Source organism: Cyrtonyx montezumae, unplaced genomic scaffold (genome assembly GCF_038088225.1).
Source record: "Cyrtonyx montezumae isolate F1298 unplaced genomic scaffold, pur_monq_1.0 scaffold_8, whole genome shotgun sequence".
In the NCBI taxonomy this organism is placed as follows: Eukaryota; Metazoa; Chordata; class Aves; order Galliformes; family Odontophoridae; genus Cyrtonyx; species Cyrtonyx montezumae.
This window is the reverse complement of record NW_027072089.1, coordinates 248786-275056: the sequence shown is the minus strand read 5'-3', so window position 1 is coordinate 275056 and position 26271 is coordinate 248786. Positions and strand designations below refer to the sequence as shown.

Below are 26271 nucleotides of genomic sequence, written 5' to 3'. Positions count from 1 at the left end.
TGGAAGAGGAACATGCTCTTTTCTTGTTGGAAATAACCAAGGAAAACCAGTTTAACCCCTTCCTTGAGGGCTGTTTTGTCCCCAGCATATCAAAGGATGCCACCTTGTGTTGGTTGTCACATGTCCAGCCATGTCCCATCCATCCCCTTTCCCAGCTGGGTGAGTCCCAGCATGTCACAGAGTCATAGGATCATAGGTTGGAAAAGACCTCCAAGGTCACCAAGTCCAACCCCAACCCATCCCCACCAAACCACGTCCCACATCCACACATGTCGCCACAACCAGGGCTATGGGTTCCTGCATGCTCACTCCATAGGATGAACCTGCAGGTTGGACCCTCCATGGAGGGGCATTTTGGGGTGAAGACCTCCAAGATCACCAAGTCTAACCCCAACCCATCCACACCGTGCTCACTAACAGTGTCCCCAAGGGCCACACCTCCATGTTTCCTAAACACTTCCAGGGATAGTGACTCCACCACCTCCCTGGACAGCCTGTTCCAATGCCTGACTGCTCTTTCAAAGAGTAAATTTTTCCTAATATCTAACTCAAACCTCCCCTCTTCCCAGGACATATCCCATGGATGCACCCATTTCACGTGTGGAGCCTACAATGAGATGCTGAGGGCTGAAGCTGCCTCTCCATGCAAGAAAATCCTTCGTTTGCCCTGCAGACATCATCCCATCTTTCATCCTCCACCAGACGCCAAGAAAACAACTCATTTTGGTGTTTCCTGCGTGTCCCCTCTACCTGCCTCAGCCCAAGGCATGGGGATGAATTACAGCTGCAATCAAATTAGCCAAGCCAGGGAAATGCAGAAAAGCTGAGGAAGATTTTCCAGGTGCCAGTGGGAGGAGAACAGCTTTCTACTGGGAACTTCGGAGCATAATCCTGGGTAACTCATGTTTCTGCTGAGGAATTGCCACACTCAGCTAAAGCCAGAGCCCAGATCACGCCGCCGTCCTGAATAACTGTGGTGCTGGGTTTGAAGATGCTAATTATAGAGCCAATTACCCAAGTAATGTTGGGGCATGAAGGAAAATCACAAGGAGAGTTGTAAATGTGCAGTGACCACACAGGATGGGGCAGACTCGTGGCTCTGAAAATTTGGCTTTTTACATAATCTAGCAAGATCTGTCAAGCTAAGGATGAAAGCATGGAGAAGATCCTTATGTTGAGATGCTTCCTGTGTGGCACAAAGCAGATCTTGTATCAGGCAAGGCAGAAGCTGGGTGACTTTGTCAAAGCTAGAGAACTGCTGTGTCATCTCTGCAAGGAAGCTTCCTTCTGGGTGACCTATTTCTCTCCAACTGTCTGGTCGTCTCCAGCCCTGGTCTTTCCTCCTGGGAAAGTGGATACAGGCTGCTCAAATGCGTCCTGTCCTGGAATGGAAACCAGCTTGCAATGTTGATTCAAGGAACCAGTGTGAATGCGAGCACAAAATGATGAGTCAAGGACAACAGCTGTGGTTTTTCCTAGAAATGGAGGTTTCTCTGCATAGGAAATAGGAGCCAGTTGCAATTCAAATGGAAATTTTCTGGACTTGGGTTGAGAAAGGAATAAACCTGATGCAAATTCATGGGACGGGAAGATTTTGTTATGCAATGTCACCATTGTCATCACTTCACATTTGGTCCTTCAGCCCTCTTGAAGGAGAGAGGCAAGGGAAAGACCATGCTTGCCCACCATGGTCACACTTGGTCACCATGACTGCTTTATGACAGTTGTGGAGTTCTGGGGTGGCTGAGAGTCACAATGGGATCAGACACTGGGTGTGGGGCCAACCACACCCCAACCTCTAGCTTGGGAGGCTGAAGGTGGACCTCCTCCAGCAGGTCCCTCCTGTTGTGTGCCTGCCGTGGGTTCACCTAAGGATGAGGCATGAAGAAGGCAGACGGGTTGAGCAAGAGGACAGCCGAAGTGACATGGTCTCCGGATTCCATGGGGTTGCTGGTTGAGGACAGATGTGAGAGAAGCATGTGGTGGTCCATCCACACTTCCAGGAGCAACGGCGGTCTGGGTGGTGGAGGACAGTGTGGCTTTGAGCTCTTCCCAAGTGCTTTCCAAACCTGTCTGAGCTGAGTGTACCCAAACTGAGAGGCTCTGGAGCAAGTTGAGGCTCAGACATTCTCTGGCATCCCGGAGGGCCCAGCTGCTCAGGCACGTAGCAGGGCTGCAGGGAGGTGAGGTCTGCACCATTCCAGTCCAGGGGCTGACGCTGAGTTGGCTGAACTACAAAGGTAAGCAACCCTCTCTGATAAAAGCAGGTATGATGTGATTTTTTTTCTTTTCTTTTCTTACATTGATTAGAATTTACTATAAAACAAACCTGAAATAAACCCCTCCAGGACAATGGAGCATGTCTCCAGGGCTGATGAGATGTTTGCATTGAATCATGGTATGAAAAAGTCGAACAGATCTGAGCCCATTACAGCATTCCTTGCCTGGCTCCCAGGCAGGTGTTGCTTGGTTTTGATTCCAGGAAAGGGCTTTGTTCCCAGGTAGAAGTTTCATCTTTGAAATGAGGCCGACTCCAGCTGTGCATTGGACTCCAGCTGCTCTGGAGAGGTTCTCTTAATTTGCTTTTGATGAATATTGCAGTTCTGCCAATTGCCCTGGAGACTGCAAGCCTTTCACTTTTCAGCTCACCTGTTTTTCAGGAGCCATCCTGCACAGCAGGAATTAAAGAAAGCAAAAAATATATATATTAAGAGAGATGAAAAAGTGAGCGACATTGGTGATGGGCAAGTTGGGAGGTGTGCTTGCTACTCAGATACCAGCATTTGCTGTCCCAGCTTGGGAGGGTGGCACAGGGGAAGTGCCCTAATCCCTGTGTAGCAGCAGGACCAGGGAGGTGAACATAGGTTCATAGGTTCATAAGGTTGGAAAGGATCTACAAGATCATCTAGTCCAACCATCCTCCTGTCACTATCCCTACCCAACTACTAAATCAAATCCCTTAGCACCTCATCTAAACGCTTCTTGAACAGCGCTAGGGATGGTGCCTCACCCACCTCCCTAGGCAGGCCATTCCAGTGCCTGACCACTCTTTCAGAAAAAAAATGTTTCCTCAGGTCTAATCTAAATCTTCCCCGGCACAACTTGTGGCCATTCCCTCTCGTCCTGTCATTATTTATCAGGGAGAAGAGGCCCACCCCCTCCTCACCACAACCCCCCTTCAGGAAGTGGTAGAGTGCAATAAGGAAGAATAACATCCCCCTGCACTTGACACTGTTGAGGTCGCACCTCACGTACTGTGTTTAATTTTGGGCCTCTCACTAGAAGAAAGACACTGAGGCCCTGGAGTGTGTCCAGAGGAGGGCAGTGAAGCTGTGAAGAGTCTGGAGGGGGACACTGAGAGAACTGGGATTGTTCAGTCTGAAGAAGAGGAGGTGGAGATGAAAGCTCTCTACAACTACCTGAAAGAAGGTTGTGTCGAGGAGGGAGTCAGCCTCTTCTCCCAGAGAAGAGCAATAGGATGAGAGATAATGGCCTTAAATTGTGCCAGAGGGGGTTCAGGTTGGATATTAGAGAGAACTTCTTCTGTGTAAGAGTGGTCAGGCTTTGAAATGGGCTGCTCAGGGAGGTTGTGGAGTCACCATACCTGGATGTGTTAAAAAACTGAGAAGATGCAGCACTGAGGGATGTGTTCAGTGGGCATAGTATGGATGGGTTGGGGTTGAACTTGGTGATCTTGGAGTGCTTTCCAACCTTAATGATTCTGTGACTTAGAGTTCTTGTCATGCACGACCCAGGAACCATTACTTCCTGCTGCCAAGACAAAGCTCAGTGGACTCCACTGACAAGACTTGAGATATCCTTGGAAACTGTGAGGTTAGACAAGAAGTAGAACAGGTTACCCAGATAATTTTTGAAGTTTTAGTAGTGGCAGATACTAGAAAACCAAACAGACTTGATCCTGAACAACCTGCTACACTGGACTGTGCTTAAAGTGGGCACTTCTAGTACCTGTTTTCTAGAGGGCCCTTAAGAAGTAAATGATTCTGTATTTTTTCTGATACTGACAGAATCCTGTCCCCACAGGAAAGCAGGTCTAGTGTGTGCTTGAGCGTGTTAAGTTGTTTAAGAAGATGTATTCAGAACAGCCTTCATGTGCCCACATTTTATTTGGTGGTTAATAATGAGTGACATGATGAAATTCCAGCCAGTGTACTCCTGAGTTCTTGTTGGTAACATCCCAGTGTGGGAAGGTTTTTGAGGTCATTTTCACCCACCCTGATGGACTCTAGAGCTATGTCTTTGTACTGGTTGAAATGGGAAATCAATGAGCAAAGAAAGGAAGGAGAAGCATCTGAGGCTGGCAGGCATTAGAATTTTATTGAAGAACACAAAAGAGAAGGGAGGAGCGCTAAGAGAAAGGGCCATGGTCTGAAATGTGTGTGCTCTGACCATCAGCCTCCTTTCAAAATAAGAGAAGGATGTAGAAAAGAGTGTAGAAGAAGATGTAATTTTTCACAGGCCATGATTACATGCAGTGTAATCTCTGGTATTCATCCGTGTCTGCTTCTTTGCCATCATGAATGCAGAGCCATGGTTGACAACATGATGAGGCAACGCACCATCAATGGAAAAGAGGTGCATCTTAAGAGTGTGAGGCACCCTGCAGGGTGGTGGTGGTTGTTGTGAGGCTGTGGGTGCAGGCCCTTAGCAGGGGTAGCGAGCTCTCCCGCCGTTGAAGCAGCCCAGGCCTCCGAAGCCGAAGCTGCCGGAGGAGATGGCCACTCCCTGGGAGCTGAGGGCGCTGCCCACGGCAGCTGATGAGGAGGATCCGACGGCGGTGTTCTGGGGGAAGGAGCTGAGGATGGGTCCCGGCAGGGTGACCACCACAGTGGGAGGCTGGATGAAGACTTGGGAGTCCTGGCACTGCCTGACACAGGGCTCGTTGCAGCTGTTAGCCAGCGGGGTGGGTCCGCAGGGGCGGCAGAGGTCGTAGCAGGACATGGCTGTGGGGTGGAGGATCTCTGGAAGAGAGGCTGTTGTATAAGCTGAGGGTGTTGGAGGAATAAGAACAGGTGCAGAGAGAAACAACCGTAGTGAAGAGGGGTGGTGTTGGGCTGCAGGCAGGTTGGCTGTATGAAAGAAGAAGGGCTGCTGAGGCTGGGGAAGAAAGGGAGTGTTGAGCTGGGCCAAGTAGAGTGGGTAAAGGAGGGCAGTGGGGTGCAGGCTCACCTGGAGAAGTGTAGAAGAGAAGGCGTCAGAAGAGTGTGAAAGAGCGAGGTGCAGGGCCTGCTTTTATGCTGCTGTGTGAGTGCCCGAGGGCATGTAGAGAGCCTCTGCGCATGGCAGCATTGTGCAGCCAGCTGCTGTTGCGTGCCACAGCCTGGTCAGTCATGAGCTGGGGTGTGTTTGCCTTGCCACAAAGCTCCTTTTTCATTTCCTTGTGTTGTGCATGTGTTCCTTTGACCCTGTCGGCACTTTTTAAGTGAGAATGACAATTTTGGTGGATATACAGAATGCAATTCTCATGATGGTGGTTGGAAGATACTTCTAAAGCATTGGAGGAGAGGTGTGGTCCAAGGATGTGGCCACAGCATAGCATTTATGTTGTGTGGTTTATGACTGCGTTGTGTGGTGGGGACCTCATTTCCTGGCATCCTTATCAGGCTGCTCTGGACTTCCCAGGTGTGTTTGGCATGAGACCCCGTCATTTTAATCGTGTTTTCTTCGTGACTGCCTTCATCCCAATTCCCTTTCCATGTGCTTTGCCCTTTGTTTTCCCATCATATATATGGCACTGGCCCCTTGGTTGCCTTTGTGCTTTAAGGGTTTATTTGGCAATAGGGTTGTTGTCTCTTGTGTGCAGTTTCAGCTCAGGGCCATCTGTGGGGACTGTAGCTTATTGAGGCAGAGAAGGGCTGTTTGTGATAGCAGGATGCAGCAGATAGTCTTGAGCTCGTCACGAGTGGTTTTGTCAGGAAGGCTGAAGCAGAATTTACGGGACCACAGTTGCTTTCAGTGTCAGTGGTTGAGGCTATTTCTCTGTGTGGGCTTAGATGAGGTGCTAAGGGATCTGATTTAGTAGTTCAGTGGGTAGGGATGGTGATAGGAGGATGGTTGGACTAGATGATCCTTTCCAACCTAACGAACCTATGAACCTATGGATGGCTGTACTGGGCATTTTATGTATCCTGGTTTATAGATGAAAACACTTCTGTTTTCGAGACGACTACTCACCCTGTTCACGAAGGGAATCTCATAGGCGGAATTTGTACGGTCTTCATCAAAGTTATTCATAGTGCTTTTCTGCATATCCTTCTGGATCAGATATCCACCATGTATCTTATAAAATATAGAATACACAGAGAGAACTGATGGCTCCCAGATTCAACTCAAAGGCTTTTATTAGATGTGGTTGCATCACGCTGGTGGATGGTTTGGTGTGTCATTTCCCAGCATTCTATTGTTGGGCCTGTAGTCTTCCATGTTATAATAAATGACCTGTTTGCGGGCATCAACTGCATACAAAGTAAGAAGTTTGTGCATGACAGTAACTGAGGGGGGCATTATTCTCTCAGAATTAGGGAGGCCTTGCTGAGAGCTCTTGATTGAGCAGAGGTCTGGGCTATTACCAACGGCATGAAGTTGAACCAGACCAAGTGCTGTATTCTGTACCTGGAACAGAGATACCTTATAAATATCTGAGTGCTCAAGGATGAAAGGAGAGGGGAGACATAAAAGCTTTTTACAGAAAGAGATGACAAGGTTGTGGTTGATGTCAAATTGATTGTTAATCAGCAGTGTGCCCTGGCAGCCTAATAGGCTGAATCTGTACTGTTGGTCATTGGGCCCAGCATTGCCAGTGGAAGAACTTAGAATGGTCACACTCTGTGCTGCTGAAACATCATCGCCAGTACTGGGTTCACCTTTGACTTCAGTGGTACCGGAGGAGGGGATGGAAAGCCCTGCAGAGCAGTCTGGACAGGCTCTATAGCTGAACTTAGGCCAATGGGATGAGGTTCAAGAAGACCAAGTGCGGGGTGCTGCACTTTGGCCACAACATCCCCAGGCAATGGTTCAGGCTTGAAACAATGTGGCTGGAAGACCATGTAGGGGGAGAAATCATGGGGGCATTGGTTAAAGCTCGGCTGAACATGAGGCAGCAGTGTGCCTAGTTTACAAACTAGGCCAATGGCATCCTGAACTGTGTCAGAACTAGTGTGGGTAGCAGGAGAGGGGAAGTGATCATTCCACTGTTCTCAGCCCTGGTGAGGCTGCAACACAAGTAGTGCATTCAGTTTTGGGCTGCTCACTACCAGAAAGACAAAGAGGCCCTGGAGTGTTTCCAGAGAAGGGCAAGAAATTGGATGAGGGAACTCGAGTACAGATGTTACGAGGAGCGGATGAGGGAGCTGAGTTCGTTCCTTCTGGAGAAGAGGAGGCTGAGGGCTGACCCTCTGCATCTCTACAACTACCTGAAGGGAGGTTGCAGTGTGGTTGGCTTTGGTCTCTTCTCCCATGTAACTAGCATGGGGACTGGAGGGAATGGCCTCAATTAGCACCAAGGGAGATTCAAGTTGGATACAAGGAAGTATTTCTTCTCTGAGGGAGTGATCAGGCCCTGGAAAGGTCTGCACTGGGAGGTCATGGTGTCACAGTCCCTGGACGAGTTCAGGAATCACTGAGATGTTGTACTGAGGAACATGGTTTATTGGGAAATCCCGGTGACAGTTGGACAGTGTGACTGGATGTTCTTAGGGGTTTATTCCAGCCTTGGTGATTCTGTGATTCCAAGTCCAAAGAACCTTCTGGGTTTAACCCATGAATGGTGAGAGTCCTGTCTGGTGTCTTGACAACACTGATTAAATTATCTTAGGAGGCACTTGATAATAAGGAGGGGTTCCTGAAACCTGGAAGAGACTCATCCCACTCCTATGTGTAAGAAAAGGAGAAATGTGTGAGGTACTGCAGGCTGGTTGGCCTGACATGAGTTCCTGGAAAGGAGGTGAAGGAAATCCTCTCAGTAAATACATCCCAGCCCATAATGAAGGAGAAGTGGTGGAAATAGAGCACCCTCCTGTACAAACCCAGGTCAGTTTTTCCACACTGATATAACCAGCTATGTTCTGGAGGGCAAATGTACTATATGACTCTTTTTGGAGAAGTGCAGAAAATGTGATGAAATGAAGGCCATCTGATATCCACCAATGTTCTTGCAGGTGACATGGTTTAGAGAGGAGTTATGGAGGCAATTCTGGACAACACTTGATAGTTGCCAGAGCCATTCTCTGTAGCGGGTGAAGTGTAAAGAACACTGGGCGAAGAAAGGATGAAGAGGAATACGAGGCTGCCTTGCGTGAGAAGTTTATTGAGAAAAAAACACCTAAGGAGAAGATGTACTTGGTGACTGCCAAGTAGGAAGGCTACAATTAAAGCTGCAAAGGAAGAAGAAAGTTACAGTGGTCATGTTTCCAGACGCTGTTCTTTGCTTGCTTGTTTTGTGCCATGAAAAGAGGATTCATGGCTGGTGAGGCCATGTGCCTTCAGTGCCAGAGAGGTGCAGCCTCAGTGAGTGAGGCGCCGTGCAGGGTGGTGGTGGTTGGTGTGAGGGTGTGGGTGCAGGCCCTTAGCAGGGGTAGCGGGCTCTCCCGCTGTTCAAGCAGCCCAGGCCTCCGAAGCCGAAGCCGCCGGAGGAGATGGCCACTCCCTGGGAGCTGAGGGCGCTGCCCACGGCAGCTGATGAGGAGGATCCGACGGCGGTGTTCTGGGGGAAGGAGCTGAGGATGGGTCCCGGCAGGGTGACCACCACGGTGGAAGGCTGGATGAAGACTTGGGAGTCCTGGCACTGCCTGACACAGGGCTCGTTGCAGCTGTTAGCCAGCGGGGTGGGTCCGCAGGGGCTGCAGCGGTCGTAGCAGGACATGGCTGTGGGGTGGAGGGTCTCTGGAAGAGAGGGTATTGGGTAAGCAGAGGGTTTTGGAGGAATAAGAACAGGTGCAGAGAGAAACAAAGGCAGGGAGAGATGTGGTGTTGGGCTGCAGGGAGAGTTCGGGGTGGAAGAAGAAAGGCTGCTGAGGGTGGGGTCAAAGGGTATGCAGGCTCACCTGGAGGAGCTCAGAAGGGAAGTTGTCAGGAGAAGGGTGTGAGGGAGTGAGTCTTAGGGCCGGCTTTTATGCTGCTGAGTGAGTGCCCGAGGGCTTGGAGAGAGCTTCTGCGCATGGCAACATTGTGCAGCAGGTTGCTGTTGCGTGCCACAGCCTGGTCAGTCATGAGGTGGGGTGTGTTTGCCTTGCCACAAAACTCCCTTTTCATTTCCTTGTGCTGTGATTGCTTTCTTTTGAACCTGTTGGCATTTTTGAGTGTGAGTGGAGTTACGTGGAAGACGCACCTCGTGTAGGTGGTTGGAAGACTAACCCACTGCATTGGAGGAGTGATGTGGTCTGCTTAGTGATGCCATCGTGAGCTACTCATATAGTGTTGTCTGTGGCCTCTTTGTGAGGTGTGGACCCCATTCCTGGCATCCTTAAAGGGCTGTTCTGGTTTTCCCAGGTGTGTTTGGCACGAGACGCTGCTACCTGCATTGTATTTACTCTGTGCTTGCCTTTTACTGCATTTGCTTTCCTTGTGCATATTTGCTGTCTTCAACATCGGTGTGTTGTGTGGGCATCTTGGTAACCGCCTTGTTTTTGTTTAGTATCAGCATTGGGCCATCCCTGTCAGTTTTAGTATATGTAGACAGAGGAGGGTAGTTTGTGTAGCTGAGGTTTTGTGGTCCTTTTTTGGTTTGGGTTTTTATTGTTTAATCGGGCTGTGAGCTGCTTCAGGCCATGTTGTCAAGGGCATGGCGGCTGAGTGCAATGCATGCCCTCATTCAGCGTGGAGAAGAGATGGCTCTGGGAAGATCTCACTGTGGCCTTCCAGTACTTGAAGGCAGCTTACAAGAAGGAGGAGAACCAGCTCTGCACATGGGCTTACAGCGATAGGACACTAATGGAAAGAAGAGAAATTTGATGTCTATGTTGTGAAGAAATTCTTGATTTGGGCTATGCAGAGGCTGAGTCAACTTGTGGGTTCTTCATCCCTGGAGGTATTTAAGGCCCCGTTGATCAGGGCCCTGGTCAGCATGACCTGTTGGGACATACAGCACACGGAAGAGATGATGTTAAAGTCTCTTCCAAGCTGCGCCACTCTGACATTCTATAATTGTTTGATGTGAGATGGTCTCCTATGCCATAGCCATGCTGATGCAGAGCCGGTATGGGTTAGACAAGTGTACTGACTGGAGCTGGCTGAGGGCCTGGGCGCAGAGCCTTGTGATGGGGGCACCAAGTGTAGTTGGAGGCAAGTTCCTCATGCTTACCCCAAATTTGGACTGTGAGGGATCCAATCTCTGTGTTGTGAGCTGCTGTTGCATCGTGTAGTGTTGTGAGTCATGTGGTATGTGTTGATGTTCCAGAAACTCTGCTTTTTTTCATCCTTCTCTTGAGAACGTGTTCATTTAGCACTGGCCGCACCTTTCAAGTGAGAGCATTGGAAGCCTTAGGAGCAATCTTGCACGTTGAGGTCAGGGCAAATGGAAGAATTGGCCAAAGTACAGAGTAGGAGTACTGTTTACAGTTAAGTCATCGCTTGGCCCTTGTGCAATATGGTTTGTGTGTTTGTTGTTAGAGGAGCAGATAATTCAAAGCATCCGTGGAAGCCTGGACTGTGCATTCTAGGTATCCTGCTTCAGAGATGATGGCACTTCCTTTTTTGAGACAAATACCCACCTATTTCACTCTGGGAACCTCATATGCCTAATTTCTGTGATCTTCATCAAAGTTATTCGACCTTTGTTCTCCATATCCTACAGTGGAAAATGTTCACCATATAATATATTGAGTGAACTGATGGCTCCCAACTCCACCTCAAAGGCATCTATTAGATATTTCAGTAGACATAGTCACAGTGGTGGCCAGTCAGGTGTCAGATTTCCTAGGGATCCATATTTGGACCTGTCCTGCTGCATGTTTTACTGAGTGACCTGGATGCGGAACTGAAATCCATACAGAGTAAGAAGATTTTTGGACGACAGTAACAATGGTGGATGGTTTGTTTCTCTCAGGATTAGTGTGGCCTTGCAGCGAGCTCTTCACAGTCGTGAGGGGTGTTCCATGAGCAATGGCATTAAGTTTAACAAGAGGATGTGCTGGATTCTGTAACTGGAACAGGGATTACCTGTAGATATCTGAGTATGTGGGGAGGGGAGACATAGAAGCAGCTCCACAGAAAGAGATGATAAGGTTGTTGTTGATGTCACGTTGACTGTGAATCAGCAGTGTGCCCTGGAAGCCTAATGGGCTGGATCGGCACTGTTGGGACCAGCATTGCCAGTGGACGAACTTAGGTTTGTCATACTCTGTGCCACTGAAACATCATCTCCTGTACTGTGTTCAGCTTTGGCTTTGGTGGCACAGGAGGAGGGGAAGGAAGAACCTACGGACTAGCTTAGACATCCTGAATAGCTGGACTGAGGCCACTGGAATGAAGTTCAACACAAATAAGTGCCAGGCCCTGCACTTCTGCCACAACGATCCCAGCCCATGCTACAGCTTTGAGGCAATGTGGCTGGAAGACTGTGTAGAGGAAACAGTCCTGGGGGAATTGGGGAAGGCCCGGCTGAGCATGAGCAAGCAGTGTGCCCATATAGCCAAGAAGGCCAATGGCATCCTGGCTTGTGTCAGAACTAGTGTGGGCAGCAGGAGCAGGGAAGTGATCATCCCTCTGTACTCAGTCCTGGTGAGGCTGCACCTCGAGTCCTGTGTTCAGTTTTGAGCTACTCGCAATAAAGACACCAAGGCCCTGGATTGTGTCCTGAGGAGGGCAAGGAGTCGGGTGAGGAGTCTAGAGAACAAGCCTTAAGAGAAGCAATTGAGGGAGCTAGGATTGTTCAGTCTGGAGAAGAGTTAGCTGAGGGCTGACATTGTGGCTCTCTACAACTACCTGAAGGGAGGTTGCAGTGTGGTTGGCTTTGGTCTCTTCTCCCATGTAACGAGCAAGACGACTGGAGAGAATGGCCTCAATTAGCACCAAGGGAGATTCAGGTTGCACGCTAGGAAGTATTTCTTCTCTGAGGGATTGATCAGACCCTGGAAAAGTCTACAATGGCAGGTGATGGTGTCACAGTCCCTGGATGTGTTCAGGAAACACTGAAATGTTGTACTGAGGAACGTGGTTTAGTGGAAAATACGGGTGACAGTTGGATAGTGTGAGTGGATGTTCTTAGAGGTTTATTCCAGCCTTGGTGATTCTGTGATTCCAAGTCCAGAGAACCTTCTAAGTTTAACCCATGAATGGTGAGGGTCCTGTCTGGTGCCTTGACTACGCTCATTACAATTACCTTAGGAGGCCTTTGATAATGAGGAGAGGTTCCTGAAACCTGGAAGAGACTCATCACAGTCCTATGTGTAGGAAAAGAAGGAATGTGTGAGGTACTGCAGGCTGGTAGGATTGTCATGAGTTCCTGGGAAGGAGGTGAAGAAAATCCTTTCAGTAAATACAGCCCTGCACATAATGGATGAGAAGTGGTGGAAATAGAGCACACTCCTGTACAAACCCACCTCACTTTTGGCACACTGAATTGACCAGCATTGTTCTAGAGGGCAAATGTACTATACGACACTTTTTGAGAAGTGTAAAAATCTTATGATGTGATGAATTCAATCTGTTATCCGTCAGTGTTCTTGCTGGTGTGATGGTTTGGAGAGAAGTTATTTAGCTAGTTTTACTCCCAGCTTGTTGCAGTCTAGGCCAATTCCCTGTAGTGTCTGAAGACCATTGAGTAAAGAAAGGATGAAGAGGAATATCAGGCTGTCTTGCGTGAGAAGTTTATTGAGAAAAACACAGCGAAAGAAAAGATGTACTTGGTGACTTGCAATTAGGAAGGCTACAATTTAAGTATGGAAAAGAGAAGAAAGTTACAGTGGTCATGTTTCCAGACGCTGTTCCCTGCTTGCTTGTTTTGCGCCATGAAAAGAGAAGTTGTGGCTGTTGAGGCCATGTGCATTCTGTAGCACAGAGGTCTATACTCAGTGGGTGAGGCGCCGTGCAGGGTGGTGGTGGTTGGTGTGAGGGTGTGGGTGCAGGCCCTTAGCAGGGGTAGCGGGCTCTCCCGCCGTTGAAGCAGCCCAGGCCTCCGAAGCCGAAGCCGCCGGAGGAGATGGCCACTCCCTGGGAGCTGAGGGCGCTGCCCACGGCAGCTGATGAGGAGGATCCGACGGCGGTGTTCTGGGGGAAGGAGCTGAGGATGGGTCCCGGCAGGGTGACCACCACGGTGGGAGGCTGGATGACGACTTGGGAGTCCTGGCACTGCCTGACACAGGGCTCGTTGCAGCTGTTAGCCAGCGGGGTGGGTCCGCAGGGGCGGCAGAGGTCGTAGCAGGACATGGCTGTGGGGTGGAGGGTCTCTGGAAGAGAGGGTGTTGTATAAGCTGAGGGTGTTGGAGGAATAAGAACAGGTGCAGAGAGAAACAACCGTAGTGAAGAGGGGTGGTGTTGAGCTGCAGGCAGGTTGGCTGTATGAAAGAAGAAGGGCTGCTGAGGCTGGGGAAGAAAGGGAGTGTAGAACTGGGCCAAGTAGAGTGGGTAATGGAGGACAGTGGGTTGCAAGCTCACCTGGAGAAGTGTAGAGGAGAAGGCGTCAGGAGAGGAGTGTGAGGGAGCGAGATGCAGGGCCGGCTTTTATGCTGCTGTGGGAGCGCCCGAGGGCTTGGAGAGAGCCTTTGCGCATGGCAGCATTGTGCAGCCAGCTGCTGTTGCGTGCCACAGCCTGGTCAGTCATGAGGTGGGGTGTGTTTGCCTTGCCACAAAGCTCCTTTTTCATTTCCTTGTGTTGTGCATGTGTTCCTTTGACCCTGTCGGCACTTTTTAAGTGAGAATGACAATTTTGGAGGATATACAGAATGCAATTCTCATGATGGTGGTTGGAAGATACTTCTAAAGCATTGGAGGAGAGGTGTGGTCCAAGGATGTGGCCACAGCATAGCATTTACTTTGTGTGGTTTATGACTGCGTTGTGTGGTGGGGACCTCATTTCCCGGCATCCTTATCAGGCTGCTCTGGACTTCCCAGGTGTGTTTGGCATGAGACCCCGTCATTTTAATCGTGTTTTCTTCGTGACTGCCTTCATCCCAACTCCCTTTCCATGTGCTTTGCCCTTTGTTTTCCCATCATATATATGGCACTGGCCCCTTGGTTGCTTTTGTGCTTTAAGGGTTTATTTGGCAATAGGGTTGTTGTCTCTTGTGTGCAGTTTCAGCTCAGGGCCATCTGTGGGGACTGTAGCTTATTGAGGCAGAGAAGGGCTGTTTGTGATAGCAGGATGCAGCAGATAGTCTTGAGCTCGTCACGAGTGGTTTTGTCAGGAAGGCTGAAGCGGAATTTACGGGACCACAGTTGCTTTGAGTGTCAGTGGTTGAGGCTATTTCTCTGTGTGGGCTTAGATGAGGTGCTAAGGGATCTGATTTAGTAGTTCAGTGGGTAGGGATGGTGATAGGAGGATGGTTGGACTAGATGATCCTTTCCAACCTAACGAACTTATGAACCTATGGATGGCTGTACTGGGCATTTTATGTATCCTGGCTTATAGATGAAAACACTTCTGTTTTCGAGACGACTACTCACCCTGTTCACGAAGGGAATCTCATAGGCGGAATTTGTACGGTCTTCATCAAAGTTATTCATAGTGCTTTTCTGCATATCCTTCTGGATCAGATATCCACCATGTATCTTATAAAATATAGAATACACAGAGAGAACTGATGGCTCCCAGATTCAACTCAAAGGCTTTTTTTAGATGTGGTTGCATCATGCTGGTGGATGGTTTGGTGTGTCATTTCCCAGCATTCTATTGTTGGGCCTGTAGTCTTCCATGTTATAATAAATGACCTGTTTGCGGGCATCAACTGCATACAAAGTAAGAAGTTTGTGCATGACAGTAACTGAGGGGGGCATTATTCTCTCAGAATTAGGGAGGCCTTGCTGAGAGCTCTTGATTGAGCAGAGGTCTGGGCTATTACCAACGGCGTGAAGTTGAACCAGACCAAGTGCTGTATTCTGTACCTGGAACAGAGATACCTTATAAATATCTGAGTGCTCAAGGATGAAAGGAGAGGGGAGACATAAAAGCTTCTTACAGAAAGAGATGACAAGGTTCATAAGTTCATAAGTTCATAAGGTTGGAAAGGACCTATAAGATCATCTAGTCCAACCATCCTCCTATCACTATCTCTACCCAACTACTAAATTAAATCCTTTAGCACCTCATCTAAACGCTTCTTGAACAGCGCTAGGGATGGTGCCTCAACCACCTCCCTAGGCAGGCCATTCCAGTGCCTGACCACTCTTTCAGAAAAGAAATGCTTCCTCAGGTCTAATCTAAATCTTCCCCGGCGCAACTTGTGGCCATTCCCTCTCGTCCTGTCGTTATTTATCTGGGAGAAGAGGCCCACCCCCTCCTCACCACAACCCCCCTTCCGGAAGTGGTAGAGTCCAATAAGGTCTCCTCTGAGCCTCCTCTTCTCCAGACTAAACAATCCCAGCTCCCTCAGCCGCTCCTCATAAGACTTGTGCTCCAGACCCCTCACCAGTTTTGTTGCCCTTCTCTGAACACGCTCCAGGGCCTCAATGTCCTTCTTGTAGTGGGGGGCCCAAAACTGAACACAGTTCTCGAGGTGCGGCCGTACCAGAGCTGAGTACAGGGGGATGATCACCTCCCTGCTCCTGCTGGCTACACTATTTCTAATACAGGCCAGGATGCTGTTGGGCTTCTTGGCCACCTGGGCACACTGCCGGCTCATGTTGAGCCGAGCATCAACCAACACCCCCAGGTCCTTTTCCTCTCTGCATTCTTCAAGCCATTCTGCCCCAAGCCTATAGCATTGCATGGGGTTATTGTGGCCAAAGTGCAGGACCCGGCACTTGGCCTTATTGAACCTCATCCCATTGAGCTCAGCCCAGCTGTCCAGCCTATCCAAATCCCTCTGAAGGGCCTCCCTACCCTCAGGCAGTTTGACAAATCCTCCCAACTTTGTGTCAAGGTTGTGGTTGATATCACATTGATTGTTAATCAGCAGTGTGCCCTGGCAGCCTAATAGGCTGAATCTGCACGGTTGGTCATTGGGCCCAGCATTGCCAGTGGAAGAACTTAGAATGGTCACACTCTGTGCTGCTGAAACATCATCGCCAGTACTAGGTTCACCTTTGGCTTTAGTGGTACCGGAGGAGGGGATGGAAAGCCCTGCAGAGCAGTCTGGACAGGCTCTATAGCTGAACTTAGGCCAATGGGATGAAGTTCAAGAAGACCAAGTGCGGGGTGCTGCACTTTGGCCACAACATCCCCCGGCAATGGTTCAGGCTTGAGGCAATGTGGCTGGAAGACCATGTAGGGGGAGAAATCATGGGGGCATTGGTTAAAGCTCGGCTGAACATGAGGCAGCAGTGTGCCTAGTTTACAAACTAGGCCAATGGCGTCCTGAACTGTGTCAGAACTAGTGTGGGCAGCAGGAGAGGGGAAGTGATCATTCCTCTGTTCTCAGCCCTGGTGAGGCTGCAACACAAGTAGTGCGTTCAGTTTCGGGCTGCTCACTACCAGAAAGACAAAGAGGCCCTGGAGTGTTTCCAGAGAAGGGCAAGAAATTGGATGAGGGAACTCGAGTACAGATGTTACGAGGAGCGGATGAGGGAGCTGAGTTCGTTCCTTCTGGAGAAGAGGAGGCTCAGGGCTGACCCTGTGGATCTTTACAACTACCTGAAGGGAGGTTGCAGTGTGGTTGGCTTTGGTCTCTTCTCCCATGTAACTAGCATGGGGACTGGAGGGAATGGCCTCAATTAGCACCAAGGGAGATTCAAGTTGGATACAAGGAAGTATTTCTTCTCTGAGGGAGTGTTCAGGCCCTGGAAAGGTCTGCACTGGGAGGTCATGGTGTCACAGTCCCTGGACGAGTTCAGGAATCACTGAGATGTTGTACTGAGGAACATGGTTTATTGGGAAATCCCGGTGACAGTTGGACAGTGTGACTGGATGTTCTTAGGGGTTTATTCCAGCCTTGGTGATTCTGTGATTCCAAGTCCAAAGAACCTTCTGGGTTTAACCCATGAGTGGTGAGAGTCCTGTCTGGTGTCTTGACAACACTGATTAAATTATCTTAGGAGGCACTTGATAATAAGGAGGGGTTCCTGAAACCTGGAAGAGACTCATCTCACTCCTATGTGTAAGAAAAGGAGGAATGTGTGAGGTACTGCAGGCTGGTTGGCCTGACATGAGTTCCTGGAAAGGAGGTGAAGGAAATCCTCTCAGTAAATACATCCCAGCCCATAATGAAGGAGAAGTGGTGGAAATAGAGCATCCTCCTGTGCAAACCCAGGTTAGTTTTTCCACACTGATATAACCAGCTATGTTCTGGAGGGCAAATGTACTATATGACTCTTTTTGGAGAAGCGCAGAAAATGTGATGAAATGAAGGCCATCTGATATCCACCAATGTTCTTGCAGGTGACATGGTTTAGAGAGGAGTTATGGAGGCAATTCTGGACAACACTTGATAGTTGCCAGAGCCATTCTCTGTAGCGGGTGAAGTGTAAAGAACACTGGGCGAAGAAAGGATGAAGAGGAATACGAGGCTGTCTTGCGTGAGAAGTTTATTGAGAAAAAAACACCTAAGGAGAAGATGTACTTGGTGACTGCCAAGTAGGAAGGCTACAATTAAAGCTGCAAAGGAAGAAGAAAGTTACAGCGGTCATGTTTCCAGACGCTGTTCCCTGCTTGCTTGTTTTGTGCCATGAAAAGAGGATTCATGGCTGGTGAGGCCATGTGCCTTCAGTGCCAGAGAGGTGCATCCTCAGTGAGTGAGGCGCCGTGCAGGGTGGTGGTGGTTGGTGTGAGGGTGTGGGTGCAGGCCCTTAGCAGGGGTAGCGGGCTCTCCCGCTGTTTAAGCAGCCCAGGCCTCCAAAGCCGAAGCCGCCAGAGGAGATGGCCACTCCCTGGGAGCTGAGGGCGCTGCCCACGGCAGCTGATGAGGAGGATCCGACGGCGGTGTTCTGGGGGAAGGAGCTGAGGATGGGTCCCGGCAGGGTGACCACCACGGTGGAAGGCTGGATGAAGACTTGGGAGTCCTGGCACTGCCTGACACAGGGCTCGTTGCAGCTGTTAGCCAGCGGGGTGGGTCCGCAGGGGCTGCAGCGGTCGTAGCAGGACATGGCTGTGGGGTGGAGGGTCTCTGGAAGAGAGGGTATTGGGTAAGCAGAGGGTTTTGGAGGAATAAGAACAGGTGCAGAGAGAAACAAAGGCAGGGAGAGATGTGGTGTTGGGCTGCAGGGAGAGTTCGGGGTGGAAGAAGAAAGGCTGCTGAGGGTGGGGTCAAAGGGTATGCAGGCTCACCTGGAGGAGCTCAGAAGGGAAGTTGTCAGGAGAAGGGTGTGAGGGAGTGAGTCTTAGGGCCGGCTTTTATGCTGCTGAGTGAGTGCCCGAGGGCTTGGAGAGAGCTTCTGCGCATGGCAGCATTGTGCAGCAGGTTGCTGTTGCGTGCCACAGCCTGGTCAGTCATGAGGTGGGGTGTGTTTGCCTTGCCACAAAACTCCCTTTTCATTTCCTTGTGCTGTGATTGCTTTCTTTTGAACCTGTTGGCATTTTTGAGTGTGAGTGGAGTTACGTGGAAGACGCACCTCGTGTAGGTGGTTGGAAGACTAACCCACTGCATTGGAGGAGCGATGTGGTCTGCTTAGTGATGCCATCGTGAGCTACTCATATAGTGTTGTCTGTGGCCTCTTTGTGAGTTGTGGACCCCATTCCTGGCATCCTTAAAGGGCTGTTCTGGTTTTCCCAGGTGTGTTTGGCACGAGACGCTGCTACCTGCATTGTATTTACTCTGTGCTTGCCTTTTACTGCATTTGCTTTCCTTGTGCATATTTGCTGTCTTCAACATCGGTGTGTTGTGTGGGCATCTTGGTAACCGCCTTGGTTTGAGAACTGTGTTTTGGAGGAGAGTGGCAGCATGTTTTTGTGCAGTATCAGCATTGGGCCATCCCTGTCAGTTTTAGTATATGTAGACAGAGGAGGGTAGTTTGTGTAGCTGAGGTTTTGTGGTCCTTTTTTGGTTTGGGTTTTTATTGTTTAATCGGGCTGTGAGCTGCTTCAGGCCATGTTGTCAAGGGCATGGCGGCTGAGTGCAATGCATGCCCTCATTCAGCGTGGAGAAGAGATGGCTCTGGGAAGATCTCACTGTGGCCTTCCAGTACTTGAAGGCAGCTTACAAGAAGGAGGAGAACCAGCTCTGCACATGGGCTTACAGCGATAGGACACTAATGGAAAGAAGAGAAATTTGATGTCTATGTTGTGAAGAAATTCTTGATTTGGGCTATGCAGAGGCTGAGTCAACTTGTGGGTTCTTCATCCCTGGAGGTATTTAAGGCCCCGTTGATCAGGGCCCTGGTCAGCATGACCTGTTGGGACATACAGCACACGGAAGAGATGATGTTAAAGTCTCTTCCAAGCTGCGCCACTCTGACATTCTATAATTGTTTGATGTGAGATGGTCTCCTATGCCATAGCCATGCTGATGCAGAGCCGGTATGGGTTAGACAAGTGTACTGACTGGAGCTGGCTGAGGGCCTGGGCGCAGAGCCTTGTGATGGGGGCACCAAGTGTAGTTGGAGGCAAGTTCCTCATGCTTACCCCAAATTTGGACTGTGAGGGATCCAATCTCTGTGTTGTGAGCTGCTGTTGCATCGTGTAGTGTTGTGAGTCATGTGGTATGTGTTGATGTTCCAGAAACTCTGCTTTTTTTCATCCTTCTCTTGAGAACGTGTTCATTTAGCACTGGCCGCACCTTTCAAGTGAGAGCATTGGAAGCCTTAGGAGCAATCTTGCACGTTGAGGTCAGGGCAAATGGAAGAATTGGCCAAAGTACAGAGTAGGAGTACTGTTTACAGTTAAGTCATCGCTTGGCCCTTGTGCAATATGGTTTGTGTGTTTGTTGTTAGAGGAGCAGATAATTCAAAGCATCCGTGGAAGCCTGGACTGTGCATTCTAGGTATCCTGCTTCAGAGATGATGGCACTTCCTTTTTTGAGACAAATACCCACCTATTTCACTCTGGGAACCTCATATGCCTAATTTCTGTGATCTTCATCAAAGTTATTCGACCTTTGTTCTCCATATCCTACAGTGGAAAATGTTCACCATATAATATATTGAGTGAACTGATGGCTCCCAACTCCACCTCAAAGGCATCTATTAGATATTTCAGTAGACATAGTCACAGTGGTGGCCAGTCAGGTGTCAGATTTCCTAGGGATCCATATTTGGACCTGTCCTGCTGCATGTTTTACTGAGTGACCTGGATGCGGAACTGAAATCCATACAGAGTAAGAAGATTTTTGGACGACAGTAACAATGGTGGATGGTTTGTTTCTCTCAGGATTAGTGTGGCCTTGCAGCGAGCTCTTCACAGTCGTGAGGGGTGTTCCATGAGCAATGGCATTAAGTTTAACAAGAGGATGTGCTGGATTCTGTAACTGGAACAGGGATTACCTGTAGATATCTGAGTATGTGGGGAGGGGAGACATAGAAGCAGCTCCACAGAAAGAGATGATAAGGTTGTTGTTGATGTCACGTTGACTGTGAATCAGCAGTGTGCCCTGGAAGCCTAATGGGCTGGATCGGCACTGTTGGGACCAGCATTGCCAGTGGACGAACTTAGGTTTGTCATACTCTGTGCCACTGAAACATCATCTCCTGTACTGTGTTCAGCTTTGGCTTTGGTGGCACAGGAGGAGGGGAAGGAAGAACCTACGGACTAGCTTAGACATCCTGAATAGCTGGACTGAGGCCACTGGAATGAAGTTCAACACAAATAAGTGCCAGGCCCTGCACTTCTGCCACAACGATCCCAGCCCATGCTACAGCTTTGAGGCAATGTGGCTGGAAGACTGTGTAGAGGAAACAGTCCTGGGGGAACTGGGGAAGGCCCGGCTGAGCATGAGCAAGCAGTGTGCCCATATAGCCAAGAAGGCCAATGGCATCCTGGCTTGTGTCAGAACTAGTGTGGGCAGCAGGAGCAGGGAAGTGATCATCCCTCTGTACTCAGTCCTGGTGAGGCTGCACCTCGAGTCCTGTGTTCAGTTTTGAGCTACTCGCAATAAAGACACCAAGGCCCTGGATTGTGTCCTGAGGAGGGCAAGGAGTCGGGTGAGGAGTCTAGAGAACAAGCCTTAAGAGAAGCAATTGAGGGAGCTAGGATTGTTCAGTCTGGAGAAGAGTTAGCTGAGGGCTGACATTGTGGCTCTCTACAACTACCTGAAGGGAGGTTGCAGTGTGGTTGGCTTTGGTCTCTTCTCCCATGTAACGAGCAAGACGACTGGAGAGAATGGCCTCAATTAGCACCAAGGGAGATTCAGGTTGCACGCTAGGAAGTATTTCTTCTCTGAGGGATTGATCAGACCCTGGAAAAGTCTACAATGGCAGGTGATGGTGTCACAGTCCCTGGATGTGTTCAGGAAACACTGAAATGTTGTACTGAGGAACGTGGTTTAGTGGAAAATACGGGTGACAGTTGGATAGTGTGAGTGGATGTTCTTAGAGGTTTATTCCAGCCTTGGTGATTCTGTGATTCCAAGTCCAGAGAACCTTCTAAGTTTAACCCATGAATGGTGAGGGTCCTGTCTGGTGCCTTGACTACGCTCATTACAATTACCTTAGGAGGCCTTTGATAATGAGGAGAGGTTCCTGAAACCTGGAAGAGACTCATCACAGTCCTATGTGTAGGAAAAGAAGGAATGTGTGAGGTACTGCAGGCTGGTAGGATTGTCATGAGTTCCTGGGAAGGAGGTGAAGAAAATCCTTTCAGTAAATACAGCCCTGCACATAATGGATGAGAAGTGGTGGAAATAGAGCACACTCCTGTACAAACCCACCTCACTTTTGGCACACTGAATTGACCAGCATTGTTCTAGAGGGCAAATGTACTATACGACACTTTTTGAGAAGTGTAAAAATCTTATGATGTGATGAATTCAATCTGTTATCCGTCAGTGTTCTTGCTGGTGTGATGGTTTGGAGAGAAGTTATTTAGCTAGTTTTACTCCCAGCTTGTTGCAGTCTAGGCCAATTCCCTGTAGTGTCTGAAGACCATTGAGTAAAGAAAGGATGAAGAGGAATATCAGGCTGTCTTGCGTGAGAAGTTTATTGAGAAAAACACAGCGAAAGAAAAGATGTACTTGGTGACTTGCAATTAGGAAGGCTACAATTTAAGTATGGAAAAGAGAAGAAAGTTACAGTGGTCATGTTTCCAGACGCTGTTCCCTGCTTGCTTGTTTTGCGCCATGAAAAGAGAAGTTGTGGCTGTTGAGGCCATGTGCATTCTGTAGCACAGAGGTCTATACTCAGTGGGTGAGGCGCCGTGCAGGGTGGTGGTGGTTGGTGTGAGGGTGTGGGTGCAGGCCCTTAGCAGGGGTAGCGGGCTCTCCCGCCGTTGAAGCAGCCCAGGCCTCCGAAGCCGAAGCCGCCGGAGGAGATGGCCACTCCCTGGGAGCTGAGGGCGCTGCCCACGGCAGCTGATGAGGAGGATCCGACGGCGGTGTTCTGGGGGAAGGAGCTGAGGATGGGTCCCGGCAGGGTGACCACCACGGTGGGAGGCTGGATGACGACTTGGGAGTCCTGGCACTGCCTGACACAGGGCTCGTTGCAGCTGTTAGCCAGCGGGGTGGGTCCGCAGGGGCGGCAGAGGTCGTAGCAGGACATGGCTGTGGGGTGGAGGGTCTCTGGAAGAGAGGGTGTTGTATAAGCTGAGGGTGTTGGAGGAATAAGAACAGGTGCAGAGAGAAACAACCGTAGTGAAGAGGGGTGGTGTTGAGCTGCAGGCAGGTTGGCTGTATGAAAGAAGAAGGGCTGCTGAGGCTGGGGAAGAAAGGGAGTGTAGAACTGGGCCAAGTAGAGTGGGTAATGGAGGACAGTGGGTTGCAAGCTCACCTGGAGAAGTGTAGAGGAGAAGGCGTCAGGAGAGGAGTGTGAGGGAGCGAGATGCAGGGCCGGCTTTTATGCTGCTGTGGGAGCGCCCGAGGGCTTGGAGAGAGCCTTTGCGCATGGCAGCATTGTGCAGCCAGCTGCTGTTGCGTGCCACAGCCTGGTCAGTCATGAGGTGGGGTGTGTTTGCCTTGCCACAAAGCTCCTTTTTCATTTCCTTGTGTTGTGCATGTGTTCCTTTGACCCTGTCGGCACTTTTTAAGTGAGAATGACAATTTTGGAGGATATACAGAATGCAATTCTCATGATGGTGGTTGGAAGATACTTCTAAAGCATTGGAGGAGAGGTGTGGTCCAAGGATGTGGCCACAGCATAGCATTTACTTTGTGTGGTTTATGACTGCGTTGTGTGGTGGGGACCTCATTTCCCGGCATCCTTATCAGGCTGCTCTGGACTTCCCAGGTGTGTTTGGCATGAGACCCCGTCATTTTAATCGTGTTTTCTTCGTGACTGCCTTCATCCCAACTCCCTTTCCATGTGCTTTGCCCTTTGTTTTCCCATCATATATATGGCACTGGCCCCTTGGTTGCTTTTGTGCTTTAAGGGTTTATTTGGCAATAGGGTTGTTGTCTCTTGTGTGCAGTTTCAGCTCAGGGCCATCTGTGGGGACTGTAGCTTATTGAGGCAGAGAAGGGCTGTTTGTGATAGCAGGATGCAGCAGATAGTCTTGAGCTCGTCACGAGTGGTTTTGTCAGGAAGGCTGAAGCGGAATTTACGGGACCACAGTTGCTTTGAGTGTCAGTGGTTGAGGCTATTTCTCTGTGTGGGCTTAGATGAGGTGCTAAGGGATCTGATTTAGTAGTTCAGTGGGTAGGGATGGTGATAGGAGGATGGTTGGACTAGATGATCCTTTCCAACCTAACGAACTTATGAACCTATGGATGGCTGTACTGGGCATTTTATGTATCCTGGCTTATAGATGAAAACACTTCTGTTTTCGAGACGACTACTCACCCTGTTCACGAAGGGAATCTCATAGGCGGAATTTGTACGGTCTTCATCAAAGTTATTCATAGTGCTTTTCTGCATATCCTTCTGGATCAGATATCCACCATGTATCTTATAAAATATAGAATACACAGAGAGAACTGATGGCTCCCAGATTCAACTCAAAGGCTTTTTTTAGATGTGGTTGCATCATGCTGGTGGATGGTTTGGTGTGTCATTTCCCAGCATTCTATTGTTGGGCCTGTAGTCTTCCATGTTATAATAAATGACCTGTTTGCGGGCATCAACTGCATACAAAGTAAGAAGTTTGTGCATGACAGTAACTGAGGGGGGCATTATTCTCTCAGAATTAGGGAGGCCTTGCTGAGAGCTCTTGATTGAGCAGAGGTCTGGGCTATTACCAACGGCGTGAAGTTGAACCAGACCAAGTGCTGTATTCTGTACCTGGAACAGAGATACCTTATAAATATCTGAGTGCTCAAGGATGAAAGGAGAGGGGAGACATAAAAGCTTCTTACAGAAAGAGATGACAAGGTTCATAAGTTCATAAGTTCATAAGGTTGGAAAGGACCTATAAGATCATCTAGTCCAACCATCCTCCTATCACTATCTCTACCCAACTACTAAATTAAATCCTTTAGCACCTCATCTAAACGCTTCTTGAACAGCGCTAGGGATGGTGCCTCAACCACCTCCCTAGGCAGGCCATTCCAGTGCCTGACCACTCTTTCAGAAAAGAAATGCTTCCTCAGGTCTAATCTAAATCTTCCCCGGCGCAACTTGTGGCCATTCCCTCTCGTCCTGTCGTTATTTATCTGGGAGAAGAGGCCCACCCCCTCCTCACCACAACCCCCCTTCCGGAAGTGGTAGAGTCCAATAAGGTCTCCTCTGAGCCTCCTCTTCTCCAGACTAAACAATCCCAGCTCCCTCAGCCGCTCCTCATAAGACTTGTGCTCCAGACCCCTCACCAGTTTTGTTGCCCTTCTCTGAACACGCTCCAGGGCCTCAATGTCCTTCTTGTAGTGAGGGGCCCAAAACTGAACACAGTTCTCGAGGTGCGGCCGCACCAGAGCTGAGTACAGGGGGATGATCACCTCCCTGCTCCTGCTGGCTACACTATTTCTAATACAGGCCAGGATGCTGTTGGGCTTCTTGGCCACCTGGGCACACTGCCGGCTCATGTTGAGCCGAGCATCAACCAACACCCCCAGGTCCTTTTCCTCTCTGCATTCTTCAAGCCATTCTGCCCCAAGCCTATAGCATTGCATGGGGTTATTGTGGCCAAAGTGCAGGACCCGGCACTTGGCCTTATTGAACCTCATCCCATTTTGCTCAGCCCAGCTGTCCAGCCTATCCAAATCCCTCTGAAGGGCCTCCCTACCCTCAGGCAGTTTGACAAATCCTCCCAACTTTGTGTCAAGGTTGTGGTTGATATCACATTGATTGTTAATCAGCAGTGTGCCCTGGCAGCCTAATAGGCTGAATCTGCACTGTTGGTCATTGGGCCCAGCATTGCCAGTGGAAGAACTTAGAATGGTCACACTCTGTGCTGCTGAAACATCATCGCCAGTACTGGGTTCACCTTTGGCTTTAGTGGTACCGGAGGAGGGGATGGAAAGCCCTGCAGAGCAGTCTGGACAGGCTCTATAGCTGAACTTAGGCCAATGGGATGAAGTTCAAGAAGACCAAGTGCGGGGTGCTGCACTTTGGCCACAACATCCCCAGGCAATGGTTCAGGCTTGAGGCAATGTGGCTGGAAGACCATGTAGGGGGAGAAATCATGGGGGCATTGGTTAAAGCTCGGCTGAACATGAGGCAGCAGTGTGCCTAGTTTACAAACTAGGCCAATGGCGTCCTGAACTGTGTCAGAACTAGTGTGGGCAGCAGGAGAGGGGAAGTGATCATTCCTCTGTTCTCAGCCCTGGTGAGGCTGCAACACAAGTAGTGCGTTCAGTTTCGGGCTGCTCACTACCAGAAAGACAAAGAGGCCCTGGAGTGTTTCCAGAGAAGGGCAAGAAATTGGATGAGGGAACTCGAGTACAGATGTTACGAGGAGCGGATGAGGGAGCTGAGTTCGTTCCTTCTGGAGAAGAGGAGGCTCAGGGCTGACCCTGTGGATCTTTACAACTACCTGAAGGGAGGTTGCAGTGTGGTTGGCTTTGGTCTCTTCTCCCATGTAACTAGCATGGGGACTGGAGGGAATGGCCTCAATTAGCACCAAGGGAGATTCAAGTTGGATACAAGGAAGTATTTCTTCTCTGAGGGAGTGTTCAGGCCCTGGAAAGGTCTGCACTGGGAGGTCATGGTGTC

General features: G+C 49.6%; 1 protein-coding gene and 4 pseudogenes across 2 annotated transcripts in view; all 5 read right to left on the bottom strand.

The window, feature by feature from the left end:
• The window catches only part of GFUS (GDP-L-fucose synthase), a 237290-nt gene that overhangs the window by 5045 nt on the left and 205974 nt on the right, over nucleotides 1-26271 (bottom strand). The window lies entirely within an intron of this gene.
• LOC136058582 (feather keratin 1-like) lies at nucleotides 4666-5311 on the bottom strand (annotated as a pseudogene).
• Nucleotides 8318-9186, bottom strand: LOC136059077 (feather keratin 1-like; annotated as a pseudogene).
• Nucleotides 13087-13735, bottom strand: LOC136058445 (feather keratin 1-like; annotated as a pseudogene).
• On the bottom strand, nucleotides 22435-23083 carry LOC136058438 (feather keratin 1-like; annotated as a pseudogene).